This window comes from Pseudorasbora parva, chromosome 10 (genome assembly GCF_024679245.1).
Source record: "Pseudorasbora parva isolate DD20220531a chromosome 10, ASM2467924v1, whole genome shotgun sequence".
Taxonomy (NCBI): Eukaryota; Metazoa; Chordata; class Actinopteri; order Cypriniformes; family Gobionidae; genus Pseudorasbora; species Pseudorasbora parva.
The window spans coordinates 23,685,101-23,707,044 of NC_090181.1; the positions used below are offsets into that span (position 1 = coordinate 23,685,101).

Genomic DNA, 21,944 nt, shown 5'->3' on the forward strand with positions numbered 1-21,944 from the left:
ACTTTCAATTTAATCAGAAATTGTTTAAACAGTCAATAAGTGGATAAATCACTACTTACTGCTTGCAGGAATACAGTTGTAATTGCCACTTTTTTCAGTTTAAAACGCTGAGCGAAGCTTGCATGAAATGGGCCGAACAAACAAACGATCTTGAATTAAATTGTTGTGGTATCCGATTATAATAAACCTCAACCATGACTGATGACATTTTTTATCTGTGGGAAGGGTAGAAAAGTCTCCTGCACAGCCTGGAACATGACATGTGTCCATGAGAGAAGTTTGTTTATCTGCAGTCCCAGTTACCGTCATTTCCGCCTGACAATGCACATGTTTGGACAGATGCAAATGTTGGGGGCGTGCATATAAATGATCCCCAACACTTGCGTCACAGTTGGGTTTATGTTGAGAAGCACTTTTTTTCCCCTGGTGTTTTTGATTTACGAGATTTACATATGAAGGAGGAGGCAATGGTGTTTGAGACTCACAGTATGTGATGTCCATGTACTGAACATTATTTCACCATGGCAAGGTTAATTCCAGTTTTCATTCTAGGGCACCTTTAAATGTTGCTTCCATATATCTTCTTCAAATGAGTCGCTTCAAATGTACAAATCTAGCATACCTTAAAAAAATACAATTGAAATTGGTTTAATTATTTTGAGTTGTGGAAGTAATGGAAAAATGTCATTTTTTTAAACTGAAGATTTTCAGGGATTAATGAAAACATTTATTCCATTCCTTAAAGCTATTGTATGACTTTAGAATGGAGTGCATGAGTCATATGGGCCACTTTTATTATACTCTGTGTGCTTTTTTATATCCTTTTTGGAGCTTGACGGCCCTTGGTCACCATTCACTTTCATTATATGACAAAGAACAGCTCAGACGCATTTCCTTTGGCATTCTAAAGAAGAAAGACAGTTACACAGGTTTGAGGGTTTGTAAATGATAAAACTATTACTTTAAAGCCAACTAAATGATCAAACAGTACTAACTAAACTACTACCATTTAGCTTTACATGCCACTTTCGGAATTACCACAAAAACAAACAAAAAACAAACAAACCTGCGCATATACATATTTAAACAAGCCACTTTCTACTATGTGGTCGAGTCCACATATTTGGAGTTCATCTTTAACTTAGATTTTTCTCTGACTAAGAATGCAGCAAAGAAGAATGACATTATAAAAAAAAAGCTGTAAACAGAAGTTACACAGTCAGCGCTCAGCTGCTGTGAGACACAGAGCTGAGCTCATTTTCATGAAGAAAAAAAAAAAAGATTCCTTTCTTTTCTACTGGGACAGTGACGCAAAATGTTGTCCAATATGGCGAACAATAATGTTCTCTTGAAAAAGCCTGACTGGCAGCAGCTGACTGGACACAAAATGTCACTCAAAGCCCAAATATTGCTGTAATAATGGAAAATGACACGTTTTTTTCAAGTGTAAAATGTGTGTGAAATCAGTCTGTTTTCTCACCTGCCATGTTAAGGAGAGCTCTGCAGGTTCCCTCCTCACAGCACTGGAAAATGCCTGGTCAGATGTGAGTACCGGTTAGTCACTGGAAAATACTGAATCACCTGCTTAGGTAATATTTCACGAATGGAGTGTGTGAGAAGGGGGAAGTGTGTGTGCATGCGTCTGGTGAAAAACCATGGAGGCCTAGAGTCTCACAGAGCACACTAAAATGGGACGTATTGTATTTAAAAAATACATTGGGTTCATGATCACCTCTGTGTATTATGTGTGTGTGCAGTTTAAATGTGTCAAGGTCAGCAGTTTTTCAGAGTCCAAACCTGGTGACCTTTAAGGTTAAAAATATGATGGATGTATCGCAGGAAGCTGCTGTAATGTGTTCTCTGTCTCTCTCGAAGCCCTGCAGAATTCATTGTGAGCCCAATCTTTGAACCGTCCATAATTCTCCCTTACACTGTCTCTAATGGTTTTATTGAGTGAAACTTCATTGAGCGGCTCAGAAAACCAGCATGGTCAAGTATTGTCTGTATGTTGTCCTTCAGGTAATACTTATCGATGTCCTTATCTGTTTGCGAATTACTTTGAATGGGCATTAAATGCATTTGTTATTCTTGAAGTTGAGTTAATAACGTTAGCAGATCTACACGCCATCTGTCATTTTCTATATAGAAAATTGTATAGAATTTGATACAGTACTTGTGAATAATAAAGGGGAAACTGGAATAAATACTATGTGTTGATGGTCTGCACGAAGAAGATAAAAACACACAGTAGCAATCACACTTCTAATTATTACCACAGCAACACGTCACACTTCCCACTATTACCACAGTGATATTATTATACGTGTTTTATAATTACCGCAGCAATAATACTGCTTTCAGAGTTGTTCCACCACAAACACAGGGCTAAGCACACATTAACTGTGGCCATAGAAAGAGGAAGAAAAGAGATCTGGAGTATTTTGTAGGTCTTCTGCTTTGGTTTATATCTCTATAATGGCTGATGACAAAGTTGAGGTCAGGCCTTTTATGAGAACAGCCTTAATAACACCCTGATGCACAAGAAAATGAAAACCATCTGTGAAGGATCAGCTAGTCAGAAATCTCCCTGTACTTCATCTCTGCCTGTTTAAGAGTCAGACTTGGCATATATATATTATTAAACAAAATATTGTACTATACACAATTATAATAATACATTTAGCATTATTCCTGTCTTGCAAAGACACTTTAAGACACCTCATTACACTGGTGTTATGCAATGTAGTTGAAATACCCAGATATAACATATCAAATCTTACACATCATCTCTGAGCTCATCCAATTTTTCTAGCTCATTCATTCTTTTCCATTCCCCCATCCTTCCATCGCTTTCTTCCAAGTCTCCCTCTGATCAAAACAACTGTCAGCCTCCTCCGGGCCTGACCACAGAGTAGCGCGAGCATTAACTATAATCTCTGTGCGCAGCTGTGCGCAGTGTGTTTCTATCAGTGTGTCTCTGTATGTGTGTGTGTGTGTGTGTCAGGCGCAGAGCAGAGCATTAAACTCACAGCCTGTGTCTGATGGGGTTCACCTTGACTTCTCTTAGACTCCTGACGGCTGTTTGGTCCCCATTAACTGGCTGTGTGTAGGGGGCAGGAGACGACAAGCTCTATCTGTGGGAATTCATTGATTTGGTTCTTAAGCCTTCAGGGGGGTTAAATGTCCAGGCTGTGCTCTTTAAATATGCGTGTTTATAAAGACGAACAAAGGAGTAGTGTAGTGTTAAGTACTTAAGTAAGAGACAGGCCCAGTGTAAATATGTGTGTGTTTGTCTAGCCTAGGATAATTACTTGGGGCACAAATAAAAACACAATTATTTTAACTGATGTATACATTCACATATTTAGACACACACGTGCACCACTAATTCTTGAGACGCAACAGCCTGGTCTGAAAATGGGATGCGAGATGAAAGAAAAAAATCTCTAAACTGTAAAAGACTGTACAAATTTTACAATAAAAAACAGTAAAATACAGTTTAAATGTTTAAAATTTTAAAGTAAAAAGAACCAATTATTTTATAATTTACAGTGAAAAGCCATAAACTGAGATTCCCAGAATTACCTTTGACACATCTGATGGTTTTTCATTTGATTAATTGTTTCTCCTTATATTTTGTTTTGTAATGAGTTACGGTAAGGGTTTCATTAGTGTCATTCTGTTGGGCTGTGTAATATATCGAAATTATCGAAGTATCGCAAATGTACATATCGCAACGGCATGCAATATCTGAATTATTTTAATTGGCTACTTCAGCATTGTGGAAAGTGTATGTTTTAGGTTAACGCATTTAGCAGAGAATAGACTGGGCACACGACTGTTACTTATGGGACTTGCTTGATGATAAAAAGAGTTATTAAATGCAATAACTTGCAGTCTGGCACCGTCTTACACACACACACGCACACACGCACACACGCACACACGCACACACGCACACACGCACACACGCACACACGCACACACGCACACACACACACACACACAATTTGGGACAAAAATGTTTGCTAAAACATTGCTGGTCACTTTTAGAAGTTGTAGCGATGCTTTCTTTTCCCAGAAAGAATGCGGAACATAAATGGTTTTATTATCAGTTTTTAAATTTTAAATTTATTTTTTAATATTATTTAAATAGATTTTACACACTAATAGCAATATTGTATCGCATATCGAATAACGCATTATTTAAAAAGACATTGCATATCGCATTTTTCTTCAATATCGCACAGCCCTAGTTTGTTATGGTGCTTTGTATTTGTGTGGATGACAATGTGCACCTTCTATATATTAGTAGTATGTACCTCAGCTTTTGGAAAAACTACTTTGAAACTACTTTTGAGTTCTTATTAACACCAGTGTTATTATGGTGGATGTCAGTGGATACATTTCAATTTTGAAAATTAAAAATGTATAGGTTGTTCTGTAAATAATATACTTGCATTTCACTGTATTTTACAGAAATATTCTGGGTAGTTTTTTTCTGTGAAAGTCAGGACCATTATCGTCAAAGATAACTGATTGACTATTAGCATATAGTTTGATTGTCGGTATGGTTCTGTTCGGTGCAAAAACTCCCTGCAAATCTATGCAGCTTAGTATGGATAAGAGCAGGGAGAGCAGCAATAACCAATAATTATGCAGCACAACTGTTTTAGGATAGACAGACATATATATATATATAATGAGAGGAATAATATTTTAATATTACAAATATATATAGATTTTTTTATAAAAAGATAAAAAAATAAAAATAAAACATGACATAACATTTATTTTAATAATTAGAAATAAAACATACTATTCATCTACCAAGCAGTCTATTAATCTAACAAGCATTTGGCTGCAGAACTGGAATTATTAATTTATTCATTTTTACATTAACTAAATCCACATCTATGAGTTGTCTTGCTTCACTAAAACATCTGCAGCTCCAAGTCTGAATTAAACAGTATTTTGGGAGTCAGATAAAACAAACCAAACACTTTTTAATCTGCACTTTTCTCTAAACGTGCACAATTTGACAAGTGTATATTTTTTATTTATTTAAGTGGCAATTAAATTAAGTATTAAAAAAATAAAAATACAAAAATATAAATCAAATCAAGCAATAATAGGAACGGCAGGTTTCCCATCACCTGCCTTTAAGAGTGTATTAACAACACGCTGGTAAGTTACACACAGGAAACGCAAAGAGTGCTAACTGTTTCGTAACACTTGGAGGTGTGACTGGTAAATGCCCGAGGCATTCAAACATCCAGTTTGATTAGTTAGGCAGTTTGTGACCTTGACTAAGGTTGCTCCTGGTTCCCATAAACATAGCTGTATGGTAAGACCCTGCGTCTCAGAGAACCCTGACCCCTCCCCCTCTTCTCCACGGTTACTGTTACCATGACACTGTGAGTAATCCATATCACTCACTAAAATTTAACACCTTCAGGGAGCGAAAGGCTCCAACTGAGAGAGAAAGTGAGATGAAGCCAAAGACATTAAGGTTTCCAAGCAGCTGAAAAGCTTCTGTCACATTATTCCTGCTTGTTTTCTAAATAACTGTCTTCTGCTGTCTGTCCCAATGGCCTCTAGTATAACAAAGTGCTCATAGATCATTTTTATTTGGACACTTCAAGCATAGGCCCGGTGAGATTCAACACAAAAAGGAGACAATGGACATGGATGAATAGAGATAGAGTTTCCAACATTGGATGATCTCTTTTCTTCTCCAAATGAGTTAGTTTGTGTCTTGTTTCTCTTCCAGGAGGTCCATCTGAGCTGGCAAACTGGTTACCTCTGTCCATCCTTCTTCTGAAGTGAAGGACATTAATTCTTTTTATTGACCGGTCTTCTTTGGTGCTCACAATATTTAATTAGTCTCAGCAGTTCTAGCAATCAGACATTCTTGTTCCTATTTGTGAGACAGAAAATCTTCAACTCCTAGCCATTCACCTTTCACTGAGTTACCCAGACTGAAGTGGGTCCTCTTCTCCACACTCTTAGGCCGTGTGTCCCCCAAAGCGTTTTTAGCCAGCAGAAAACGCTAGGCGCTCTGCTGAAAACGCCTCGCTGTGAGCACTTGAGAGCGTTTTGGCAGGCAGCGTTTTTTTTTCTTCAGTTGAGACTCTTTTCTTGTTATGATTTGGAAAATCCGCGGAAGTCTTACTAATTTCACAGGTAGTTTGTTTCTGTATTGATTCTATATAAAATTGCAGATCCAATGTAAAGTATTTGCTCTGGCTTTTGTTTTAAATCATTTTGTTCCGTTATTATTGCTAGTTTTCATTTGATGATGACACGCAGAATGTGGCAGTTGGTCTGTGTTGTATTTGTCCCGCCCCTCCTCCACTGTGATTGGACGGCTGAGTAGAGAGTGACAGAGATGAGCGCTGCGTTATACTCAAAGTTGAACATTCTTCAACTCTCGGTGACCAGTTAAAAACGCTGAGCGTTCAGCGCTTGAGCGTGATATACTTGCTCAGCGCCCCGTTGCGCTCCAGGCGTTCTAAAAACGCAGCGCTCTCATTGAAAAGAATTGAAAACGCCAGCCAGCAGCGTGAAAAAACACTTTGGTGGACACATGGCCTTAGGGGAAAAAATGGTTCAATTGATTTCCAAAGTCCAGATTTCCTTTTAAAGAATGATTTATGTCAAAAATTCTATACAATCTGATTACATAATTAAAACAAATAATTAATAATAATACATAATTAATAAATTACACCAAAATGAAATTCTTACAATAATGCTAATGGAAACCCATAAAATGTTATGTCAAGAACCTTTACTTCTAAGAGAGTGCAGGCATATGACTTACAGTGAGGAAAAAAAGTATTTGAACACCTGTCTATCAGCTAGAATTCTAACCCTTAAAGCACTGTTAGTCTGCCTTTAAAATGTCCACCTCCACTCCATTTATTATCCTAGATTAGATGCAAATGTTTGAGGTTGTTAGCTACATAAACACACCTGTCCACTCCATACAATCAGTAAGAATCCAACACTAACATGGCCAAGACCAAAGAGCTGTCCAAAGACACTAGAGACAAAATTGCACACCTCCACAAGGCTGGAAAGGGCTACGGGGAAATTGCCAAGCAGCTTGGTGAAAAGCTGTCCATCTCCCTCAGACTGGGGCTCCACCTCATGGGGTCTCAATGATCCTAAGAAAGGTGAGAAATCAGCCCAGAACTACACGGGAAGAGCTGGTCAATGACCTGAAAAGAGCTGGGACCACCGTTTCCAAGGTTACTGTTTGTAACACACTAAGACGTCATAGTTTGAAATCATGCATGGCACGGAAGGTTCCCCTGCTTAAACCAGCACATGCCCAGGCCCACCTTAAGTTTGCCAATGACCATTTAGATGATCCAGAGGAGTCATAGGAGAAAGTCACGTGGTCAGATGAGGCCAAAATAGAACTTTTGGTCATAATTCCACTAAACGTGTTTGGAGGAAGAAGAATGATGAGTACCATCCCAAGAACACCATCCCTACTGTCAAGCATGGGGGTGGTAGCATCATGCTTTGGGGTGTTTTTCTGCACATGGGAAAGGGTGACTGCACTGTATTAAGGAGAGGATGACCGGGGCCATGTATTATGAGATTTTGGGGAACAACCTCATTCCTTCAGTTAGAGCATTGAAGATGGGTCGAGACTGGGTCTTCCAACATGACAATGACCCAAAACACACAGCCAGGATAACCAAGGAGTGGCTCTGTAAGAAGCATATCAAGGTTCTGGCATGGCCTAGTCAGTCTCCAGACCTAAACCCAATAAAGAATCTTTGGAGGGAGCTCAAACTCCATGTTTCTCAGCGACAGGCCAGAAACCAGACTGATCTAGAGAAGATCTGTGTGGAGGAGTGGGCCAAAATCCCTCCTGCAGTGTGCAAATAGGTGGACATGCACCTATGATGACAATTTCAGACCCCTCCATGATTTCTAAGTGGGAGAACTTGCAAAATAGCAGGGTGTTCAAATACTTATATTACACTGTAGCTATGTAGGAAAATATGTTCTCAAAACTCTTAAAGATTCTTGGTTTTAAAAGGCCTTGGACGTCTCAAGAATAAGTTCAGGCAAAAACATTGGATGAAATCAGATTTAAAAAAGTTTGTGGCAAATACAGATTGCAGGCTGTCAGAAACCACTTTCCAAAAATGCCTGTTACAATAATTGTAACATAAAAACAGATCGAAAGACTGTAATCGTAGAGACCTGCTGCTTCTTTCTGTGGCTTACCGCATTAAAAGGCTTGCATTTGTGCTTTTAAAGGCAAAGAATAATAGGAAGCTGGCAAAACGAGACAACTTGAAATGACATGGGTGCTTTCTGGAAGATCTTACGGCCTGTCATCAAATGTAAAGAGCATTCTGTGAAGACAGAGGACCCTACAATTCTCACTAGGCCTAAACAACAAAACTTTAGAAGTATGTGTATTTGGTTTCATAACTATACTGTTTCTCTTTCACTCTCCCTTCAGCTCTTCCCACTCTCTGTTTCCTTTTTTTGCGGTTGTTTCATGCTGCTTCTCTCGCCAGGCCTCTGGCTCGATTTAAACCGGGAAAGTGAACAGAAGCGTTTTCATACGTATGCTCAGCGGAAACAGTGCTGCTAAATTTAAAGGATTTATGAGCCGTGCGCTTTCTCAGAACGTCACAATATCACAGCCAGACAAAGAGCTGTGACCGACAGGATCACTCGGCTACATTAAAAGTACATTATACAGACATCATGCCCGTCACACTCAAGTACACACACAAACACATATACACGCATATGCACGGCATCAATTATGCAACTGTCCGATTGCAAGCACAGAAAATTTTTACTTTCGCACACAGCTTTAACAGCGATCTCAGCAATCCATACATGCATACACGAAAAATGAATCTACTCACAAACCTAGCCAATTCATCAGTCAATCACTATCTATCTATCTATCTATCTATCTATCTATCTATCTATCTATCTATCTATCTATCTATCTATCTATCTATCCATCTATCCATCTATCCATCCATCCATCCATCCATCCATCCATCCATCCATCCATCCATCCATATATCTGTCTGTCTGTCTGTCTGTCTGTCTGTCTATCGTAAGGTATACTCTCTGTCTGTCAATTGAGCCCATTTTACTCCAGCTTCTTTAAGTCCTGTAAATTGTGAGGTGGAGCCTCTGATCAGACTCATTTGTTCAGCACATCCCACAGATGCTCGATTGTAAGGGTGTGCCAAAAAAAACAAAAACAAAGATTCACAGAAGAATCTAGATTCTCATTTGCAACAATTCAGAATCGATCTGAAATGTCCAAGAATCGATTTAATAAATTAATACAATCAGCTGACTGTTCGCCTCCATTTTGTAACTAGCCTATACGCAACGTCCGGACTAGGGGTGGGAATCTTAAGGCACTTAAAGATCTGATTCCGATTCTGGGAGTAACGATCCGATTCCCAAAACAATTCTTAACATGCTTTTTTGGTAACTAATTATCATGCTGTGCAAATACATTAACTTTACATTTTAACCAAAATTGGTCACTATGCTTTTTGTTTATAGTTAGAATATCTGTTTGGCAGTATTGCCATATTAAAAATGATTATGAAGATTTCTTTCAATATTCTTATTTATTAACAAAGTTATATCAGGATTAACAAGCTCTGAATGAAACATATAGTAGGCTAAGCCATATAATTGCAAAGAACAATCATTAAGAATAAACAGTTCTAAATTTACAACTAAGTGTGAATAGTCTTTAGCCTTTAAGTCTTTAAACAAAAAAAAAGTTATTTCAAGTCAAGTCAAATTTTATTTATATAGCACATTTAAAAGCAACAGAGTTACGCCAGGTAAGCAGGTCATAGTTTGTCCATTTCATCTTTAAATTCACCTTTCACCACGAGTTTGATTGACAGGTGATCTGACCAATCACATCACCGAATCGGCCAGTTTGTCCGACAAAGCAGTCAGGAGAGGTTAACGTTGGTGGTCTTGAACTTGAAACCGGTGTACTGACGTCTTTCTGCGGTTGAAACAACATTTCTTTTAGTGTTCATTCATGTTTATTTTATGCTTATCAATGAACTAGAAGGAAGAGGTTCACGAGCAGCTTTAGCTGAGGCGCTAGTGATCAGGACACATTAGAGCCCCACAAAACACTATTTGTGGTTTACATTTTTTTTTAAAGACAACATTTTAAATTCTAGACTTTGTTTCATATCGAAAGTAACTTGCTCTGTCCTGTTTGTTGGCGTGTTGTCATTATCCTCTTTGCTCCGCGATGTATTTTCTCTACGTGAGAACGTGTATGTGGCGAGAGAAGCCCATGGCATGTCAGACATAGCAACAGTAACTAAAGAGGTGGGGCTTTGCGCACGGTCAGCAAACGAATGTTCGTCTATCAACATGTTTTTCTGTTTTGCCAGTGAGTGACCGCGCGCTTACAGTGGTGAAGTGGCAGTTTAGAATCGATTCTGAATCGATAGATAAACTCCCTGCCAACTCCAACACAGTCATGAACATTTCAGAGACAAGTAGCTTAGGGGTACTATTTTTCATTTTGAAAGAAGCACTTTATTTTCAACACTTGTTATTCTTTAAGTTACTTTGTCTGACTGAGAAATTCACAGGTTGTGTTCTACATGATATTTGTGGTAAACTGCAACTTATTTTATAGCTAGCTACTAATGAGTAGCAATTGAGAACCAGACAATGTTTTTGATAAAAGGCACTTTCCTGAGAATTGAACTTAATAAATGTGAAAAAAACTTTAATGTCTTCGTTTGTCATTCTGTATAGCAAAGCAGATGAGAGTAGATCATGATAAGAAACCTGATTAGAAATCATTATGGATAAAATCGAATCATTTTGAATCAAAAAACATTATTGAATCGAAAATTGATTATGGATCAAATCGGGCCTAAATAATCGGAATTGAATTGAATCGTGAGATGGTAAAAGATTCCCACCCCTACTCGATTGGATCGAGATCTGGGGAATTTGGAGGCCAAGTCAACACCTCAAACTTGATGTTGTGCTCAAACCATTCCTGCACTTTTTTGCTATGTGGCAGGGTGCATTATCCTGCTGAAAGAGGCCACAGTCACTACTAGGGAATACCGTTTACATGAAAGGTACATGGTCTGCAACAATGTAAATGGTCTGCAACAATGTAAATGGTCTGCAACAATGTACATGGTCTGCAATAATGTACATGGTCTGCAACAATGCTTAGGCAGGTGGTAAGTGTCAAAGTGACTTTCACATGGATGGCAGGACCCAAGGTTTCCTAGCAGAACATTGCCCAAAGCATCACACTGCCTCCGTCGGCTTGCCTTCTTTCCATAGTGCATCCTGGTGCCATGTTTTCCCTAAGTAAGTGATGCACAAGCACCTGGCTATTCACGTGATGTAAAAAAAAATGTTATCAGACCAGGCCACCTTCTTCCATTGTTCCGTGGTCCAGTTGTGATGCTCACATGCCCACTGTTTGTGCTTTTGGTGGGGGACAAGGGTCAGCAGGGGCACCCTGACTGGTCGGCTCCTATGCAGCCCCATACACAACAAACTGCGTGTATTCTGCACTATGTATTCTGACACCTTTCTATCAGAACCAGCATTAACTTTCTATCAGAACCAGCATAACCATGAGCAATTAGCAGTAGCTTGTCTGTTTGATGACCACCACACGGGCCAGCCTTCGCACCCCACGTGCATCAATAGCTGTTCCCATCCACCTATTTTTATGCGAATTTTGGGATATCAAATCAAAAACTGCTGGATGGAAGCGCCAATATGCGCATAAATGCACATAAAAAAGTTATGTGCTTGTTTGAGTTGGATACATTTTCTATATGATATACGAAAACTATGATGGAAATGCATTTACCGAATAAATTCCTCGATGCGCATAAAAAAAAAAGTGACTTTGCGCGACGCAACAGCATGACTGTACTAACCAGCGGAAAAATCTTGTAGCAAAACATTTGAAATGCTGTCTTGGTCATTCAGAAGTCTGTCATCAAAGATTCTCTGTATATTTCCCTCCTAGAACTGTCTAACATGACTGCATTCTCAAACAGCAGCATCTGCCTTTTGAAAGAAAGACAACACGTTATTGCATTTCGTCTGCCCGGTATTTTTTTTTTTTGGCACGGGATAAGACATCTCAGTAAAACTAGCAGAAGTGGGAGGAGTAACTCGCTTTACGCACCATGGTAACCTTGACATCATGTGTGTATGACGTTACCATTATCACATGAGCAAACACACAACATGAGCACCAGTCTGAACTCGGTCTCCAATATATTGTGCGTTTTAATACAGTTAGGTCCAGTCTAACGATTCTGATTGGATTGTGTTGGTAATAGACACGTTTCTATAGCTAAAATAAGTGTTGTGCCTCTAATAATTGCTTTTGATCTTCTTTTTGCTTTAAATGATATGTGTAAAATACTGGAAGTTTGCCACAGAGTTGTCCCACCACCTACAATGCAACCAAATGCTTCAAGCGCCTCCAAGCTCGCAAAATGCGCTTTTTTAAAAACTTTTAAACAGGAAATGATGGACTTTTACCATACATTTTTACAGCGGGTCTAATTGAACGGGATTAGTATTACCCAAGGTCATTTTTCCGGACCTTTTTACAGAAGGTAAAGTCTCGTAATCTTTACTGACATTGTCTGTAATGATTACCGAGATGGCACATTCGGACGGGACTAAAATCACAGAGAACCTCTGGTAATAATTACTTTACCCCCGCGTCCCCATGTTAATCTAATCCAGTCCTTTATTCATAAATGTTTTATGCGATATTGCAATTTTGCGCACAAGTTAAATTCGCAACTTTGGATGGAAACATAGCAAATGAGCCTTGGCTGCCCATGATTGCCATGATCGGCGGTTCACAACTGTTCCTTCCTTGCTGCACTTTTGATAGATACTGACCACTTCAGACCGGGGACACCCCACAAGAGCTGCAGTTTTGGAGATGTTCTAACCCAGCCACCCATCTAAACGCAATTACAAAATACCAGATTTTATATTTCTCTAAATTGAAAGACAGCTTGGTGATTCTGTATTTTATTCTCAGTACTGATTCTTTAAAAAGGAAATCATGAATGATGAAACCCTTACTCTTGGGCTTTACTGATGGGCCTGTGGGGGTACCGAAGGCAAAAAAAGGTAGAGAAACTCTGTTCAATTCACTCAATTTCTATACATTCTAATCCATTTTCATCTACAGACACACTAGCTATATCCGACAGCTGTTATGTTCTCGCGGGCACTCATTTCTCCCTCAGATGTGCAGTAGATCAGATAGCAGCGAGATGTTGAGCGCTCGGCTATTTGTAAACCTGTATTACTGTTGCCCTCATAGGACTCAAACACTTTCCGTAGTGTTCCAGTTTAAAATGTGGTGAAAAGCAGAGTTTATCATGAATTCAGGTGCTGAGGGTGGCATTTCCTAATCATGCTGGCAGACCTCTTATGTTTGTTATTCCATGGGGGTTGTCATCTGTGGTCTTTATCGCTCGTGTAAATCTTCACACTCAGCTGAGGCAGAAAAAGAAACAGAGGCCATAAATATGAAGTCACATGTTGACATGCACAAACACACACACACACACACACACACACACACACACACACACACACACACACACACACACACACACACACACACACACACAGCTGTCAGCCCACATCACTCAGTGCGCCTCTCCATCATTTTACATGCACTCCAACTACATAGGATTCAGTATCCCAGCAACAGGCATCATAATCACTCAACTCTCTCTCTCTCAAACTCCTTTGACTTCCTCTCCATCTCTCTTTTTCTCTTTCCATGACTCACTCTTGTTTTCTCTTTTTATTCCTTTCTAACTCTATCTGTAACTGTCTATCTATTTTCTCACATCTACTTCAGAAGCTCATAATTTACTCCAGAAGTAAAATTATCTTGTATTATAGGGATAGCTCACCCCAAAATTAAATATTGTCATTACATGCAGACGATTCTTTGTGTAACAAACAGGCTGAAAGAAGTAATTATTCTCCTTATTATGTTTGTCATTTACTTTCATTATATAATAAAGAATGGTTAGGATATTGTTTAAAAATGTGCCTTTACAATTCAATTATCTTTCTACCAGTTTTCTAACAGCTATGTGTTTTATGAATTTCCTTTTCTATTCTTTATTTGCCTTTTATTGGCATTTTATTACAATTTTACTGTTTATATTATTCAATAATATCTCTGACTTTGTTGTCATACATTATACTTTTTTTTGTTTGGCAAGGATGCATTTATCAGAGAATTAAAATAGTTTTCAACATTAATTAATTAAAAAGAAACCAACCAAAAGGGAAACCACCAAACAGCATATTAGAATGATTTCTGAAGGATCATGAATCTACTTATATCTTCCTGTCTCTTGCTCACTGTCTTTCTAACAACTCTCCTTTTCCCTGTATCCCCTCATCTCTCTCACTCCCTCACTTGCAAACCGACTAGAGAACACATAATTTACCAAATTGACTTGATGTAATACATATTACATAGGGCGAATATACCACTGGTTGTTTTATATGAATGTAATTGCATTTGGGAAAAATTGTACTTTCAAACAAACAGAGACGGCAGTGATTAAATCAGCAAGACAAAAGGATATTAAAGACCAAAACAATATTTTCTTTTCCAGCTCACTGCACCAGTTGTGTAGAAGAGCCTGGCAGAGAAGCTAAAGAATGTTTACTTACACAGACTCCGTTAACAAAAAGTAACCACCGGAGCAAGAGGCAAAAGTTGCAGTTTATGTGCACTCTGCAGGCACTGAATCCTGTTTAAGACAGAAAGAACTTACAGATTTAGACTGCGGTGTGTCAAATTTACCAAGAGAAAATATAGGACACATAAGGAGCAACTGTACCATGTCACATGATACAATGGGGTATAATGAAAACAAATAGTTAAATTGGGTTGAGCAGCTGTGAGCAAATTACAGTGAATCAATTACATTTACGTAATCTGTCACAGCAATAATGGCAACGTGCGAATGCCAAGAACTAGATTCATATGCAAAAATCTCTAACATCAGTGACATTACGTAACTAAAAAAGCATTTAAGTGACTTAAGATTGGTTATGACAGCTCAATAAACAAATATTATTTTCAGTCGTGATGGTATTCAGCACTTTTTGGTCATGTGATGTTGCTTGCCTGTATTGTAGGGGTGAGCGATATAGCCTCAAAATTATGTCACAATATTTCAAGAAAATTTGTGATAATGATTTTTATGAAGATATAGAAAAAAAAACATGTAGAACAGTTTTATTGGTGATTACAGCTGGTAGGATGCAGCATTTATTAGTGCAAACAAAATGAAGGGCATTTTCCATCCTCGTTGGTGGTTAATGTATTGTCATAAGGTGCAGCAGGTTCACAGTCACACAGCACGAGTCAAATAGAAGCAACGTAAAAAAAGTAGCCTTGTTACAAGTTGGTAGTGTTTTCACATCTGAAGTAAAAGTATAACAGAACTCTTTAACATTTTAGTTTAACAATAACTTAAGTAATTTATGCCATGGTCTGTCTGAATTGCATTTTAATCTCGGTCTATGCCTCAGTTGAAAAGGTCAAATTTCATAATCTAGAGTCTAGAAACAATTATGTGGTTTAAATCATATTTAGAAAAGAGAAAACTATGTGTAAGGGTTATAAATGCAACATAGAATATATAGATTATAATGTTGGAGTTCCACAAGGTTCTATTTTAGGTTAATTGTTGTTTAGTATGCATGTAAACGACTAACCAAATGTCTGTCCTCCAGATGTTGTAAGTATCAATGATTATGTAAAATGTATTTTGATGATGTTGTCTTGTATGTAAACACAAAATAAACAAGAGGGTGCACAGAAATTAACTAATACAATGAATCATGTTTCAAAATGGCTTATCAAATCTTTACATCTTAATGTTAAGAAAACTGTCTATATGTTTTTGTTTTTGTTTTACAAAAAGGCCAGCCCATGATTTGAAAGCAGAAATATTTGTCCAGGGACAGAAACACCTATGAATGATAATGGACTCTCAGCTTTCTTTTAAAAAAAAACTTGAAGAAAGTGGTCAATATAGTAAAATTGTATTTAGTGAACTTTAGATTTATAAGAAATAGTTTGACTAGAAGCAGCAGTTTTATTTATAAACTTGATGATTATTCCACACATTACATACTGTATGACTACCTGGACAAAAACATGTAAGTTTTTTCTTAAAGGGGGGGTGAAACACTCAGTTTCAGTCAGTGTCATGTCAATCTTGAGTACCTATAGAGTAGCATTGCATGCTGCATATCTCCGAAAAGTCTTTATTTTTTTAATAATTATATAAGAAAGATGCGCTGTTCCGAGTCTTTCCGAAAAAAGCCGAGCGGGTGGGGGCGTGTCGTGTGAGCGGAGCTAAAGAATGACGTGTGCTCGCTGCTGCTATGTTGAGTCGAGTGCGTCGTAAAGCTGTGTCATCCCTAACAGCGGGAAAAACTTTATCTGATTAAAAGCCATATTTTTATTTTGAATACAGCCATACATCTATGATCCGGAATCAGACCCAGAGGCTGCAGTTGAACAGGAGCAGCAGCAAAAACGACTAGAGCAGGACGTCTCTATGTGGTACAAGTTATACACTAACTATATAATATGCTTAGCGGCTTGTGTTATTTACATATTTATACTTGAATTATATCGTCGTATTTTTGTCTTTGAAGGTGTACATGTGGGAAGTGCAGTTGTGCACGTGTGTTTGTGTGTTTACGCGTGGTTTGTGTAGACAGTAAGCGGTCTAAAAAAAACACAGACATTTGAAGCAGTCTCACTCACCGCCTGCGGTTCTAACGTTGGGACTGCTCCATCATTCTGCATTAGGCGATCGGGAAAATCCGGCGTCGAGCTGGGCCTTGTTTATGAAACAGTCGGCACCGAAATGCAGCGAACAGATATAAACATTCGCGCAACTCAGTTGCTGATCCGGAAAAGCAAATTAAATCCACTGTTGCCTTAACGCGGGGTTTTTGGCGAATCTGTGCAGGACTGTCTTGGTCTGGCAACCAAAAACGCACTTTTTTGGTGACATTGTTATGTGCACATCACCTGTCCAGCATCCTACAAGCCAGCGCTTTGATGGGCGTAGCCTGTTACTTTTGCTCTCTCTCTCTCACGCGCTTCCGGTAGAATTGTCCGTAAGGCCCATACAAGGAAATTCCGCCCCCATTAACGTCAAAGGGGACGCATGATCTCAAAAAACTTGCCGAAACTTATGACTAACCGGAAGTAGTATTTTTGACAAAGAAATACTCCCATCAAACGTCCACCTTAACTTTTGAAACTTTGTCTATGTTTAGTATGGGATTCCAAGTCTTTAACAGTGTAAAAAGATCAGTATGCATGAAACAGCATTTCACCCCCCCTTTAAACTGGTTGAAATGGTATATAAACAAACTCTTAAGGTTCTAGATAAAAAGCCAAATAGTAATATTTTTTGGGAACATTTGGTACAATTTGCTGACTTTGTACTCATTTTTAAAATTTGAAATGGTTATGCTCCACCTGCTTTTACGAATTATATTGGTCAGATAACAGGACGGTGTACACGAGCCGGTACTGGGGTAATTGTAATGTACCATTCACTGGTCGGGCAAGTAAAATTCTCTTTCACTTGCCCTTCAAAAAATTCCACTTGTCCCGGATAAGCGTTAATGTTGGTCCATGCATGTATTTACCATTTATCATGACAACACTTTAAATGTCAATCTATCATCCATTTCGCTAGTAGGTTTGATTAGTCCCTTATATCATTTCAACAGTCCTGTGCTTTCCCAAAAGTAATTGCAAAAAACCATCCCAGTCTCCCTAGAGACTGACCAAGAACTTTTTTCGAGTATTTATTCCATCTAGACTAAGTGTAACAAAATGCGAGAGCAAGTCCGATGCCTTTCATTGTTCTAGTGAAAAATGCCACGGCACTCCTCAGCTGTGGAAATGGAAAATAAATGACATACTTCAGAGACAGCATACTTCATTACACTTCTTACTTCTTACACTGTATTTGTCTTCTCCAAATGGCCCATAGGCACTTTAATACTTTCCCGAGAAGTGAAAAGCACAAACGAAAAAAGTTGGAAAGTTGGTATTTTATGCTGTTGTTTTTCCTAGATGTTATTATGTAACTGCAGGCAGTCAGAATTTAGACTAGCAAATGTTTCATAAAAAATGACATATATCTGGAGTTTGATTTTGGCGCTCCCATATTGACCCCTTTGCTTTAAGCATGCAGAGAAAGTGCGCCGAACTAAAGAGAAAGCATGTTACATTAACATCTTGTCTGAGTATGTGCACAGAGTTTCTCTGGAAACACTGACATCCATTAAGGCAGACGTCATGTTTCTCCAAAGCCCTGTGCTCTGGCATTCTGGGTAATAATGGGTCTTGGGTGCTTATTATCGCCTTTTGGCATCTGTTATCTGAACAAATCACAGTCATAGTCTCGCTGTGCACAGAAGAGTTTCAAAGAAAAGTTTGCCACAATGTGCTGTAAAAATAAGAACTGATTGTTGAAACACAGCTAAAGGTTAAAAGTAATTTGAAAGTGCTCAGTGGCTCCCAAACTCATTATTTTACAAATGTTGCCCAAAAGATCATTTGAGAATGCTTTTCATTACCCCAACGTCTGGTTGGTTTTAATAAACCTGACAAGTCCCAAATACCAAGTTGATTCAAGCAGACAGTATTAAACAGGATATAGAGAGCTGGTGTGATCTCATTTACCAGCAACATGATGCAATGGGTGGTGCCCAGTTTCCATCCTTATTCAAAAAACAAATGTAATGAGATATTTCTTAAGCTCATGAAATCTTCTCATTTAAGGTTTTGCTATGCAGTTCCTAATGTGTTCTGAGTGTTGTTGTTTTTTTTAAATAAAGTTGTTGGGTGTTGTGTGTGGTTTTTAGGTCGTTGCTTACTGGTCACCTCAAAGTCTCTATGATATTAGATATGGCAAGATATGTCTCTCCTTCAATATTGGGACATTTTTAGACATGTTTGTTTATTTTTCTCAGTGTCATTAATACAGATTCGATTATGAACTATAGTATCTGATGTAGGTTAAAACGGTGCTAAAGGCACACCTTAAGAAAAATGAGCTTTTCACTACTCCTATAATGTGTGATATACAGAAACATATTTATGTTTGTATTAAACATTTATGGAGCAACAGATTTTGTGTGAAAATAAACCATAAAAGTGGTTTATTTTATTTAAAAATCTTCAAAATGTATGAGGTGACGAGGGGGGCCTTTTACCCCACACATGGGGTTGATAAAATTGATACAAATACTTTCGTTAAAATGTTTTTAATAATCTTTAAGTTAATACTTGTTCAAAACAATCACTTTAGCAAAGTTAAGCTATTTTCCGATTAATAAAATAATTAACTTTCGATCAATAAATATGCTGTCATTAAAATATGTTAATATAGAAATATATCTGAAAAATATAGAAACAAAATCATTTTTAAAAAGTTATGATTCTGAAAGCATTAAAGGAGATTCCATAAGTTAATATAAATTTACAGTAGTAACAATAACTTATATTTTATTATATGATATAATTAATATCACATCTTTAAATATGATGGTTTCATTATAAATATGGTGATTATCTCTAAGGTGGACACCCAACTTAATATATGAAACTTACCATCTGAATCTAACCATTTCATGTCAACAAATGGAAAGGTCAGCGGCTGTTTATTATCATGTTAAATGCCTTTTGCCCCAACAGCAGGAGGACCTTTTACCCCAAATATCATACTTTTACATATTCTTCCATTATGGAAAAACTGTTGTTTTAATTACCTTGAACAAAACTGACTAACATTAAAAAGATTTGTTTCAAAATATATTAATTTGTTTTAGCAATTTGTATTTGCTACCTAAATCTACAACTTCCAATTTTTAAAAACATCAAATATTAGATCAAAGGAGCACAGGATCAACTTTGCGCTGCTGCCTGAGATCACCTCAAAGATCAGACAAATTTCCACCCGCATCTTGAAAAGTGGATGTTTTGGAAAGTGCTGAGGCAAGTTTTCATGCCATCTAATGGTTAAGGGGGAAATAAAATCAAAGGAGCCTTTTACCCCATGGAGCCTTTAGCCTCGTTTTATACCCTACTGACAGATGATCTCCAAAAACTAGAGATCAGACCTGCAAACTCCTCAGAGTAAAAAAGGTGACAGTGCCGGGGGGCGGGTGGGGGGGGGGGGGGTATATATAATAGACTATATATTGCATTTATTTAATTAAAAATGCAGTAAAAAACGTAATACAATGAAATAATGAAATACAATGAAATTCTGATGTACATTATCTGTCCGCTAAATGAATATATAGTAAAGTGTCATTTATATCTGTGATCAAAGCTGAATTTATCATCATTTCTCCAGTCTTCAGTGTCACTAATCATTCTCATATTAGGATTTGACCTGGCGCATAGACCGTAAAAAAATATGGACGACTCGACATCATCCGTTTCCGCTTGGCAGATTTGAAGCTTTCAGGCGGCCTTGCACGGCGCGGACATCTTGGGACCGAGTCTGCGCAGTGGCGATTTCGGGACCGGAGTTGCGCAGTAGAGCGCAGGAAGTAGAGCAGGAAGTACAGTCGCGATATCAAAAGCCTGCCCACACTCTCGCAGATGCAGAACAATTAATTATGTTGGTGTGAAATAAACAGTTATGGAAATGTAGAAATTAAAGCTAAAGCTCTAATCTGCTCCCAAAAATTTCGAAAAAAGTCCGTTAGTGCCTCAGTGACAACTTCACTCAGAGAAGCCGTCAGTCTCAGCTGTCAATCATGACGTCACACCCCCGTTTTTATAGCATCAAATAACTAACTAAAACTAAACTTATTTTAAAAACGAGCACTTGAAATGAAATCGTGATGATAACTGCCTTCAGTGACATAAACTAACTTTGGGGAAAAAATATTTGAAGTGTAATTTTATTATTTAGTTTGTCTCGCGTCCATAAGAAAACACAGAGGGGCGGTTATACTGGGACCGGTCACCAGGGGGCGATCGAGGCGCGAAAGCTTCAGTATCTGAGAGGGAGACTGCAGGCTTGGTCACGACCAAACCTTAGCGATTGGTTATGGCAGATCCAGAGCGGCTCAGGGCAGATCCAATAGTTATAAACCTCAACAGGGTGCCCGCCTTCGCAGAAATAAACCCTTGTCAATGGAGAGTGGCCAGACTCTATGTACAAATGAAATGTACGAGAGTCTGGTAAAACCAGGCTAGAAATGTACCGCCCCTTTGGCGATTTCACAAATATCAGATATTGAATTATACTGCTCATTTCCATTTAATATACTTTATATTTTATTATCTAATACATTTATATTTAATCATTTACTGATTATCTTTGCTGTCATTCAACCCTCTACAATGCGAGTAAATCACATTTGCTCTGGGTGACTATAGATATTGTCATTAGCATTAGCTAATAAATTCTAAGATTTTACTTGCAAATGTTGTGTGTTAGCGGATAAGTATAAGTTTATCATATATTTTCACTTGCTGAAACTCTTGCTCCATAGACAACTGGCCGTCACTTTGCTGAGAGTGCTTCTCACACACGCAACGAGAGCGAAAGAGATTACAGAATTGACGCGCTACATGTAAACAATATTCTTTGTTGTACTTTCCTTTCAAAATAACAGTTCATTTGGAATGATCCATCTTTTAAGAACAAACAGAAGATATTTCTCAATTAGTGGGCGGAACTAATGCTCAGAAATCAATCTATTACTGTCCCTGACTTCAGCAAATCAGTTAGAGCAAATGTTGACAATGTGATATTCATGAATGCATG

The 21,944-nt window shown here is 38.0% G+C and overlaps 1 protein-coding gene across 4 annotated transcripts in view; it reads right to left on the bottom strand.

Moving 5' to 3' along the window:
• The window catches only part of slc8a1b (solute carrier family 8 member 1b), a 168,113-nt gene that overhangs the window by 133,650 nt on the left and 12,519 nt on the right, over nucleotides 1–21,944 (bottom strand). The window contains exon 1 of one of the 4 annotated variants that reach the window (XM_067455597.1): nucleotides 1,481–1,534. The exons of 2 other annotated variants lie outside the window; for them this stretch is intronic. The gene's annotated coding sequence lies outside the window, so the exon portion shown is untranslated. Of the gene's footprint in view, nucleotides 1–1,480; nucleotides 1,535–21,944 lie in introns of those variants that run through there. One more of the 4 variants, XM_067455602.1, reaches the window with a different exon arrangement.